Here is an 11,791-nt window from a genome sequence, read left to right as displayed (position 1 = left end):
TAGCATTAATCGGTATGTGTGATGGAAAAAATATAAAAGATCCTCTTTAACTCTATGTGCCATCTTTGCTAAATCATCACCTATGATGCCTCCTGGGGGGGTACTTAAGATTGTGAGGCACCTTCCTACCCTCTGCCCTAAGTATGAAGGGGCCTTATCTGCACCTTGCCCTGACTCCACCAGCCATGGGCAAGTAGTCCCCCTTCAGCCTACATAGGCTGTGCTGTCCCTCTGCCTGAGGCAAACTCCCGCCTCCAAGCGGCCTCCTGGAGTGTCCAGCCCCAGTTCCAAGTGTCACTCACACTAATCACAGATTTGTTGCTCCCAAAGAAGCAGTTTCACCTTAGCTCACGGATCCCTTTAATGCACAGCACTTAGATATGTTTATAGTGAAAACAAGGAAATGTTTACTTAAGAAAGCCTAGCGATTCATCAAGTAGGCGGGACAAGTACAGGAAAGAATCATATAATCATAGAATACTAGGACTGGAAGGGACCTCAAGAGGTCATCGAGTCCAGTCCTCTGCCCTCACAGCAGGACCCAGTACTGTCTAGACCATCCCTGATAGACATTTATCTAACCTACTCTTAAATATCTCCACAGATGGGGATTCCACAACCTCCCTGGGCAATTTATTCCAGTGTTTAACCACTCTGACAGTTAGGAACTTTTTCCTAATGTCCAACCTAAACCTCCCTTGCTGCAGTTTCAGCCCACAGCTTCTTGTCCTAGCCTCAAAGGCCAGGAAGAACAAGTTTTCTCCCTCCTCATGACATCCTTTTAGATACCTGAAAACCATTATCATGTACTCTCTCAATCTTCTCTTTTCCAAATTAAGAAGCCAATTCTTTCAGTCTTCCATCATAGGACATGTTCTCTAAACCTTTAATCATTCTTGTTGGTCTTCTCTGAACCTTCTCCAATTTCTCCACATCTTTCTTGAAATGTGACACCCAGAACTGGACACAATACACCAACTGAGGCCTAATCAGAGCAGAGTATAGAGGAAGAATGACTTCTCGTGTCTTGCTCACAACACACCTGTTAATGCATCCTAGAATCATGTTGGCTTTTTTGGCAACAGCATCACATTGTTGACTCATATTTAGCTTGTGGTCCACTATAACCCCTAGATTCCTTTCTGCCGTAGTCCTTCCTAGACAGTCGCTTCCCATTCCGTATGTGTGAAACTGATTGTTCCTTCCTAAGTGGAGTAGTTTGTGTTTGTCCTTACTAAACTTCATCCTGTTTACCTTAGACCATTTCTCCAATTTGTCCAGATCATTTTTAATTATGACCGTATCCTCCAAACCACTTGCAACCTCCCCAAGCTTGGTATCATCTGCAAACTTAATAAGAGTACTCTCTAAGCCAATATCTAAATCGTTGATGAAGATATTGAGCAGAACTGGTCTCAAAACAGACCCCTGCGGAACCCCACTTGTTGCTCCTTTCCAGCAGGATTGTGAACCGTTAATAACTACTCTCTGAGAATGGTTATCCAGCCAGTTATGCACCAACCTTATAGTATCCCCATCTAAGTTGTATTTGCCTAGTTTATTGATAAGAATATCATGTGAGACCATATCAAATGCCTTACTAAAGTCTAGGTATATCACGTCCATCGCTTCTCCCTTATCCCCAAGGCTCATTATCCTATCAAAGAAAGCTATCAGATTGGTTTGACACGAATTGTTCTTTATAAATCCATGCTGGCTGTTACCTATCACCTTATTATCTTCCAAGTGTTTGCAGATGCTTTCCTTAATTACTTGCTCCATTATCTTTCCTGGCACAGAAGTTAAACTGACTGGTCTGTAGTTTCCTGGGTTGTTTTTATTTCCCTTTTTATAGACAGGCACTATATTTGCTCTTTTCCAATCGTCTGGAATCTCTCCTGTCTTCCATGATTTTCCAAAGATGATACCTAAAGACTCAGATACCTCCTCTATCATCTCCTTGAGTATTCTAGGATGAATTTCATCAGGCCCTGGTGACTTGCAGACATCTAACCTTTCTAAGGCTGTGTCTAGACTACATTCCTCTGCCGGCAGAGGCATGTAGATTAGACACATAGGCAAAGTCAAATGAAGCCGCGATTTAAATGATCGCGGCTTCATTTAAATTTACATGGTTGCCACGCTGAGCCGACAAACAGCTGATCAGCTGTTTGTTGGCTCAGCGTGCTAGTCTGGATGCTCCCCTGCCGACATCAAAGCCCTTTGTCGGCAGCCCCGTTATTCCTCGTGGGATGAGGTTTACCGGGGCTGCCAACAAAGGGCTTTGATGTTGGCAGGGGAGCATCCAGACCAGCGCGCTGAGTGGACAAACAGCTGATCAGCTGATTGTTGGCTCAGCACGGCAGCCATGTAAATTTAAATGAAGCCGCGATCATTTAAATCGCAGCTTCATTTGACTTTGCCTATGTGTCTAATCTACATGCCTCTGCCGACAGAGGCATGTAGTCTAGACACAGCCTACGTTATTTTTAATTTGTTCTTTTTTTTATTTTATCTTCTAATCCTATCCCCTTCCCACTGGCATTCACTATCTTAGGCATTCCTTCATCAGACTTCTTGGTGAAGACTGAAACAAAGAAGTCATTAAGCATCTCTGCCATTTCCAAGTTTTCTGTTAGTTTCCCCCTCCTCACTGAGCAATGGGCCTACCCTGTCCTTGGTTTTCTTCTTGCTTCTAATATATTTATAGAATGTCTTCTTGTTTTCCTTTATGCTTGTACCTAGTTTGAGCTTGTTTTGTGCCTTTGCCTCTCTAATCTTGCCCCTGCATTCCTGTATTGTTTGCCTATAATCATCCTTTGTAATTTGTTCTACTTTCCATTTTTTATATGACTCTTTTTTTATTTTTAGATCATTCAAAATCTCCTGGTTGATCCAAGGATGTCTTTTGTCATATTTTCTATATTTCCTACACAGCGAATAGTTTGCTTGTGGGCCCTTAACAATGTCCCTTTGAAAAATTGCCAACTTTCTTTAGTTGTTTTTTCCCTCAGTCTTGCTTCCCATGGGACCTTACCTACCAGCTCTCTGAGCTTACCAAACTCTGCCTTCCTGAAATCAATTGCCTCTAATTTGCCATTCTCCCTTCTACCATACCTTAGACTCATAAACTCTATGACTTCATGATCACTTTCACCCAAGCTGCCAACCAGTGAGAATTTGAAAGCAATGATTACATGTAAAATGCAATCATAAGACACATTCTAGAGCCTCGACTTAATTAAAAATATGCTGTCCTGTCTAATAGAGATTTACTCACTCTTTACTGCATTTTCTAGTCAGGTTGGTGATGACTCTCCTTTCATAAGACAGAACATGACAACAGTTCAGTTAATCAGTTAATTATCTAGGGTAGACCCCCAAAAGCCACTGCCTTTTCTTATAAGCAGGATAACTTCTTGCTTCTCTTGTATTTTCCTGCAAAATATCTTCAGGTGATTTTGCAATCTCTTCATTAGCATCTGGCTCAGTAATACAAATAGGCCTTCCTTATGAAATGGACAATGTGCCAACAGACATGATAAGTATCTATATTCTCATCCCTGGTGCAACCTGTCTAAGGGTGTGTCTACACTTAAAAGGCTATAGTAGCTCAGGGATGGGTTCTCCCTTCAGTTTAGGTAATCTACCTCACAAACAGACAGCAGCAAGGTTGACAGAACTATTCATTGAACTAGTGCTATCTACTTCTGAAGTTAGGTTGGAATAGCAGGTCTCTCCAGAGTGTGGATTTTTCACACCACTGAAAGAAATAGCTATACCAATGTAAGTTCCTAGAGTAGGCCCAGGGCATGTCACCTTCTCATTACCTGCTTTACCCTAAAGCCACGTCTCTACTTTCCATGCTGGAGATCAATTTTCTGAACTTTGATTTAGCGAGTCTAGTTAAGACCTGCTAAATCAAATGCTGAGGGTGGCTCTGGTAAGCACCAGTATTCCTGGCAGCCACGAGGAGTAAGGGAAGCTGATGGGGGCAAATGCTCCTGTCGGTCTTCCTCTGTGAAGACAGCGCCAAACTCAGTTTATGGTAAGCCAACTCCAGCTACTTATTTTACATAGCTGGAGTCATGTATTTTAACCTGACCTTCTAGATCTAGTGTTAACCTGGCCTAAGAACACAACTTGCAGTGTAGATATGTTACTTTTACAATTTTATCCTTACAGTGATTATGATGACCAGGGAGTTACTGGCTTTTGGTTGAGACTTTACCTGCTACCCTTTGACAAACTATTATTAGATATAAGAACCAAGGAATCCATGTAAACTTCTATGCTCCCCCTTACATCCTCTGTCAGTTAGACCCCTCACCTAAGATCAATTATAAATTACTTTTGCTGAAAAGGGATTGAAAATGCCATTCCTTCCACAGAGTACAGGACAAGGTGTATGCTTCTCTGCCCGTAATGCTATTTCAGAATATGTAAATGCATTTTAAACTTTTCAACATTACTTCCATGATAAGAAGCTAGAGACACCACAATTTTGCCCTGAAAGATTTACAATTTAGGACAGATTAGACAAATAAATACAGGAGAAAGGACAACAGTTCAAATAAGGGACAGTATGCAAGGGATTATTGATTAGACTAAGATAGAAAAGATTTCTGGAAGAAGTGGATATTAAGAAAGGATGAGAAGGAGGAGAAAGTGGAAAGTAAAAGCTAAAGCTTTTTGGAAAATGGGGACATTTCAACTTTTTGTTGAAAAACCAAACTTTTTGGGACAAAAGCCATGTTTTTTTGTATTTGGCTAGCCAAAAAGTTCTCAGTTTTCAACCCCAAAAAACCTTTTAAGCTTTCACTTTTTGACAAAAAGTTTTTAAAAAAAATCCATGTACAGCAGCCGCTGTTTGTTTAATCAAAGATCCAATTTTCCATTGAAGAAGTTTTGACTACAGTCTTTGACTAACTTTACTAGGAACGCAAGAAATGTCAGACTGCCAGACGCTGGGACTGGATGACAGGAGAGGGAGCACTTGATGACTACCCGTTCTTTTCATTACTTCTAAAGCACCTGATGCTGGCCACTGTGGCTACGTCTAGACAACAGGGCTATTTTGGGATACCAGAAGTATCCCGAAAAAGCAATTCCACATCTTTAAATGCGCCCATTATTTCGAAATATACAAAAATAAAATAAATAAAACATTATTCCAACAAGTTCCTTAACCCTCGTGGACTGAGGGTTACAGGGACGCCGGAATAGCGCCCCCCCCCCCTTATTTTGAAATATATTTAGAAATAACGGGCTTGCTATTCCGGCGTCCCTGTAACCCTCAGTCCACGATGGTTAAGGGACTTGTTGGAATAATGCTTTATTTCGAGAGTGTCAAATTTCGATATAAGCTATTTAAAATAAACTCGAAATGAGCTATACAATTTGAGTAGCGCAAATTGCTTAGCCTATTTCAAGGTAAGGGTGCTGTGTAGACACACCCTGTCAGAGGACAGGATAGTGGGCTAAATCGACCATTGATCTGACCCAGTATGACCGTTCTTATGTTCTTACTGTTGCAAACATGAATGACTGACTACAAAGTGACTCACCAGGAGGTAGACATGAAGCAAGAAGCAAGCAGAGAGGACCACGTAGGGAACAAGGATCCATCGAACCTGGCCTTCTGGAAATCTTCTCTCATCTTCCATCAACAGACTGGGTCTGAAGACATATATGTCTGAACTCGATATTTCAAACAATTACAATAACTTCCTACCTGCCACTAATGGCCACGTCACAAAAGTGGCAAGGGAGCTGACAGATTAGGAAATACAAAGGTGTTACTCTTGAAATGATCACTGGGGTCTTGTTTCAGTGTTTAGTGACATCAAGGAAGGTTTCTTTCTACTGACTTCAGTGAGCTTTGAGGATTAGGAAGATTAGACAGGAGAACTAACCTGTCACTGGACTATGCCTGTAGCGGGTTCTTCTCCAAACAGGCCTGCTCGGAGGGCCAGCCCTCCATCCATTCCTTATTGCTGCTTGTGGAGAAGCCATGGTTAGTGGCCCTGGAACTATTTTCAGGGTGGGGGTGTTGAGTTGTGGCTTCCAGTTCGGGCGCGAGCTCGTAACCCTCTTACGTCGGGGTTACGGCCCAGTGAGCCCACTGTCTGATAGTTAGTTAGGGGTGTAACGGCTTTTAGTTCGGGCGCGAGTGAGCAATCCCTTCCATGTCAGAGTTACGGCTCAGTGAGCCCGCCGTCTGCAAGTTAGTGCGGGATGTATACAGGGTGGTTCACTCAAGGAAGTGAGAGAAGGGAATGGGGGCTAAGGGGACCCGGGCCCTCCCTCTCCACCGGGTACCAGCCCGGGGCCCTAAGGGTATGGGTCTTTTAGCCCTTACCCGGCTGACAGGGTCCCACCCCGTAACGCGTCAGCCCATGGGCGCCAGAATGGCCCTGCCCCGGGCTGCTTCCTAGCCTCCCCCTCGCGGGTCTGGTGCGACCAGGACCATGGGGTCCTTACCTCCCCAGCAGTGGCCTGTGTCGTTCGGCATCCTCCTCTGGCGTCCGAGACTTTCTCCTCAGTCGGGGTGGGAGAGATTGCCTACCTGGCGTCCTCCTCCCCGCTCCGGCCCTGGTCTGGGGTTTAAATGCCCCGCCGGGGCTTGCATCTCCGGCGTCCACCCCGCCCCCGGCGTTGCCGGCCCACCAATCTTTTCATACCCATCACTGCCCCAGGCAGGGGTCACACCTAGAATTGCCAACCCTCCTGGACCGGACAGACTGGATGCCATTGCCACTAATAGCGTGTGCTCTGTCCGATCCGAGAGAGCTGGCAGCTGGAGGTGGCTGTGGAGCCCCAGGCTGGTGGCAGGACCATCAGTGGCAGTGGAGTCTCTAGGGATGGATCCTGAACCCCATAAGTGGCAGGCTTCAGATTCCACTGGGATGGTGGATGGCAGGACCAAGGGGTGCTGAAGCCTGTGGGACCAGTGGAACTCCAGAGAGGCTGCCTGGAGACCGGGACGTGGGGCTGGTGGAGCAATGGTGGCCCAGCTCCTGGGTGTGGGGAAGCCATGTAGAAAACATGGGGGCACTGCAGCATCCCACATGCTCCTATTTCCTGCACCTGTGGTCATGGTCCTGCAGAAACTTCTCTCTTCTCCTAGGCTGTGTCTAGACTGCAGGCTTCTTTCGAAAGATGCTCTTTCGAAAGCATCTTTCGAAAGAGCATCTTTCGAAAGATCGCGTCTAGACTGCAGGCGGATCTTTCGATAGAGGAAATCCGCTTTTTCGAAAGAGAGCACCCAGCGAGTCTGGATGCTCTCTTTCGAAGACGGCCTCTTTACATTGAAGAACGCCTTCCTTCGAAAGAGGAACTTTCGAAGGAAGGCGTTCTTCCTCGTGAAACGAGGTTTACCGCCATCGAAAGAAAAGCCACGTTCTTTCGAAATAATTTTGAAAGAACGCGGCTTGAGTCTGGATGCAGGGGAAGTTCTTTCGAAAAAAGGGTACTTTTTTCGAAAGAACCCCTGAGTGTGGACACGGCCCTAGGGTATGTCTACACTACCCTCCTAATTCGAAATAGGAGGGTAATGTAGGCATACCGAAATTGCAAATGAAGCCCGGGATTTGAATTTCCCGGGCTTCATTTGCATAAGCGGGGCGCCGCCATTTTTAAATCCCCGCTAGTTCGAACTAGGAAGCCTAGTTCGAACTACCGTTACTCCTCGTGAAATGAGGATTAACGGTAGTTCGAACTAGGCTTCCTAGTTCGAACTAGCGGGGATTTAAAAATGGCGGCGCCCCGCTTATGCAAATGAAGCCCGGGAAATTCAAATCCCGGGCTTCATTTGCAATTTCGGTATGCCTACATTACCCTCCTATTTCGAATTAGGCTTGTACTGTGGTGGGGTGGAGATACACACATATCCTCTGTGAATCAGGTAGAAAGGAGACACACAACATGCATTGACCAGAGGTTCCACTGTGATCTGCGGTGAGGATAGCCCATATAGAGAGGCAAGGTGGTTCCTAATCAAGGGCACTCATGCCCAGCCCCGCCCCTTCTTCTATGGCTCCGCCCTCCATCCCAGCAGAAAAGGTAGGCATGTGTGCGCACCAGCCTCTCCGGCCCCAAAGCACGGAAAGGGAGGAGGGACCACAGCCCCAGCCGCCACAACCCCGAGGAGGATGAGCATGGGGGACAGCAACACTCCGCCCCCAGAACACCCCCAGCAGGCATTCTGGGGGCAGAATGTGGACAGGCAATGCCTCCCCGCATCCAGCACACCAGCCACCCATGTTCCTAATGTCCCCTTTTATGGATGTAGTAGTTGAGGTAATCTTGTCCTAACAACTTAGAGTGCCATCCTGGGTAAATTCTGGAAATGAAGGTGAAAAGACTCTTGTGTTTTAAAGACAATAGTTCTTGTTGTTTCCTGCCTAAAGTCTCAAACTCTGCTATATAGGTGCTGCTTGTGGCATATCACACAATGCTTGGCCATAAGCATCTAGTATGCTCTTTCACAAGCCAACTCATCAAACAGAATATTATGGAAGAAATTTTTACTTCTTTCCAAGCCGTAGCATTTATTCAGTGTCCTGAATAGAGAGATTTTTCTTTCCAACAGCTTATGATTTGTGTTGAATTAGCATTGGCTGTCCAATTATTTGTGGATCATTATGCATCTGTTTGCTTGTTCTATTCTCCCATCTGGGCTGAGTTGTTCTGGAACGGATAACTCTTCCTTTCCATAAGTTTCATGTTGCCTGACACTCATTTTAAAAGACTAGGAAGATCAACATAACAAATGTGTAAAGACAACATATGGCTTCAATATAAGAAACTGTACAGGCTCCCCATCCTCTAGTATTGTCTTTAATCTGTTGAGGCAACATCCTCTTGTTAATTCCCATCAGCTCTTTCTGCCATCAGGAATAGCTGCCATAATGTCATGGCTCCCCCATCTGAAACTGACAAGCACAAAAGTACCCTGACAGTTGTGACTACACTTTACACGAGCCATGCTCTCCTGAAAAGAAGCTATTAGTGGTTGTTGATATGAAACATGTGGACTCAAGTCATCTCCAGTGATGGTGGGGTTATAAATCTGGTTGGAAATGAGGCATTAAATGAATCATAAAATGTATAACCAAAACTATAACACCCGTTTATTTATTTATAGCTAGTTGCTTATGGAGAGTATTGAAAGTCTGAACTTTAAATCAAATGGTGTTTATTAGTATATTTATGTAGGCTTTGGTATAAAACTCTTTTCCTCTCTCCCTATGAAAGGTCGAAATCATAAAATATCTTTGCCTACAAATGCAGAATCTGTAAATGAAGCTGGGGGAGAGATGGCATTTGAACATCTGTGGATGAAAAGGTAACAGAAGGCTGCCTTTGTGAATGAGTCACATTATAGGACATCCAGAATCTAAAGACCTTTTTCAGTTCAATAAGCTAGATGGTATCCGTTGAACTCACTCTCCATGGAACATTCAATTCAGACATACATCTCTTAGCCAACTATTATTTCCATTTATTTTATGTCTTCAATTTAAAACCTTCTTTCCTCCATCATGCCCTCACTGAGTATCTTACTGGTGTCATGCCATCCTTCCTTCCAGTCTGGCTAGCCCTCTATCACATCTTTGTAATTAACTTGTAAATTCCTCATAGCTGGAATCCTAGCTCTTTACTTGCTATAGATGGTGCTTCACACTTAATACAGTGCTATAAAAAACAGAAAAACTAAAAATCCCATTCTATGATACAAGAATAATACTACTTCACTACAATTCTCCACTCTGCTGTTAAGACATTTGCAGTTAGATGGCATAGAAAATTAGTGCCTTAGACACACCTCAAGAGAATATGATTTATGTCAGAAGTAACGAACCCTGACCTTGTCAAAAGTGTTAGTCCAATCTCAGTAATATGCAAGATTTTAGAATAAATTGTGAAGGAAAAAATAATTAAATTCATGAAGGTATGTCATGTAACAAGGATCGATCATGCCAGACTAACCTGATTTCCTTCTTTGAGAAAATATTGTTTGTGTTAGACACGGGAAATGCAATAAACACAATATACTTGGACTTCAGTAAAGTGTTTGACATAGTACTATAGCAGGGGTGGCTAACCTACAGCTCTGGAGCCGCAAGGGGCTCTTTGCTTAAAGAAATGAGATACTTGCTAGTTCTGGGCCTCACGCCTGGACTGCTCCAGGCTGGCCACTGCACATGCGCCCCAGTGCCTGGAGGGAGAAGGACCCAGGCATTGGGTTAGAGCGGGGGGGAGGGGGGGGGGAGAGGCTGGGGGTTGCCTGGCTCTGGGAGAGAGGAAGAGGATTGGGTTAGAGAAGGGGGGTTTGGGGTGCTTGGCTCTGTAGGAGGGGGAGGGCATTGGGTTAGAGCAGACGGGCTGGGGGTGCCTAGCTCTCAGGGAGGGGAAGGATATTGGGTTGGAGCGGGGGTGGGGCTGAAGCGCTTTAAACTCAAAGTCTTCATGGATGCAGAATAAAGAAGCCAACACAGATGTCATATTTAAATTCCAGGGCAAAAAAGAAATCAGCATGTACCTGGTTTACACATTGGCTACGTCTACACTGGCATGATTTTCCGGAAATGCTTTTAACAGAAAAGTTTTCCGTTAAAAACATTTTCGGAAAAGCGCGTCTAGATTGGCAGGACGCTTTTCTGGAAAAGCACTTTTTGCGGAAAAGCGTTCATGGCCAATCTAGACGCGCTTTTCCGCAAAAAAGCCCCATCGCCATTTTTGCGATCGGGGCTTTTTTGTGGAAAACAGTACTGTGCTATCTGGCCCTTTTGTGCAAGTCTTTTGGAAAAGAGTAGCATAGTTTTTCCGGAGTAGCATAGTTTTTCTGGAAAAGCACTGATGATTTTACAGTAGATCGTCCGTGCTCTTCCGAAAATTCAAGTGGTCAGTGTAGACAGCTGGCAAGTTTTTCCGGAAAAGCGGCTGATTTTCTGGAAAAACTTGCCAGTCTAGACACAGCCTGTGTTTCTTTAAAGAAAAAATTCAAAGGCTATTGTTTGCCAAGCTGAAGCAATTATTCTGAGTTATGAGTCTCTCCCTTATTGTTTTTGATCCTCTCATATTTGCAGTCTGGGACAGACCTGAATTTTTAGAACTATAAAAAAGCCATAATCTTCATGCGTAAAAAAAAAAAAAAAAAAAGAGGAAGCCATACCAGAGATCAACAAACTGAAATGAAACAGGCACTTCAAATTGTGCTGATTTACTTCTCAGTTCAGTTTAATTTAAAAAAACTCACAGACATAGTAGGGCAGAAGTGTTAAATTTACAATACATGGTAGGGATGCTTTTTTTTTTTTTAGTGTGAGAATATTACCGTATTATTAAAGTTGTTTTTTTAAAATTTGATGGTTGCTCAAGTTCTCTGAAGATCTATGGACTGGCCATGAATTTTTTAAGTGACTAGACTCGCAGCGGTTCCCAACCTTTTCCAGATGGGGACCCATTTTAACAATTCAGGAAGACTTGGTGACCCAAGGCAATTCAAAAATGGGAGAAGGGGCAGAGCTACCTGGGGAGACACTTTTGAAATGTAATGGCGACCCATATTTGGGTCCTGACCCATAGGTGGGAAACCCTGGACTAGACTTTTTTATTGTTTTTTATCTGAAATGTCCTGTAATATTATATTTATCATTACATTTTGTGTACTATATCTATCTAGATCAGGGGTCTCCAAACTATGGCCCGGAGGCCGGATGCGGCCCGCGAGGCTCTCTCATCCGGCCCGTGGAGACCTTTTTGGATTCAAAGGCAGAAGAAGTGA

This window comes from Pelodiscus sinensis, chromosome 12 (assembly GCF_052426305.1).
Source record: "Pelodiscus sinensis isolate ZL-2025 chromosome 12, ASM5242630v1, whole genome shotgun sequence".
Taxonomy (NCBI): Eukaryota; Metazoa; Chordata; order Testudines; family Trionychidae; genus Pelodiscus; species Pelodiscus sinensis.
This window is presented reverse-complemented; position numbering follows the sequence as displayed.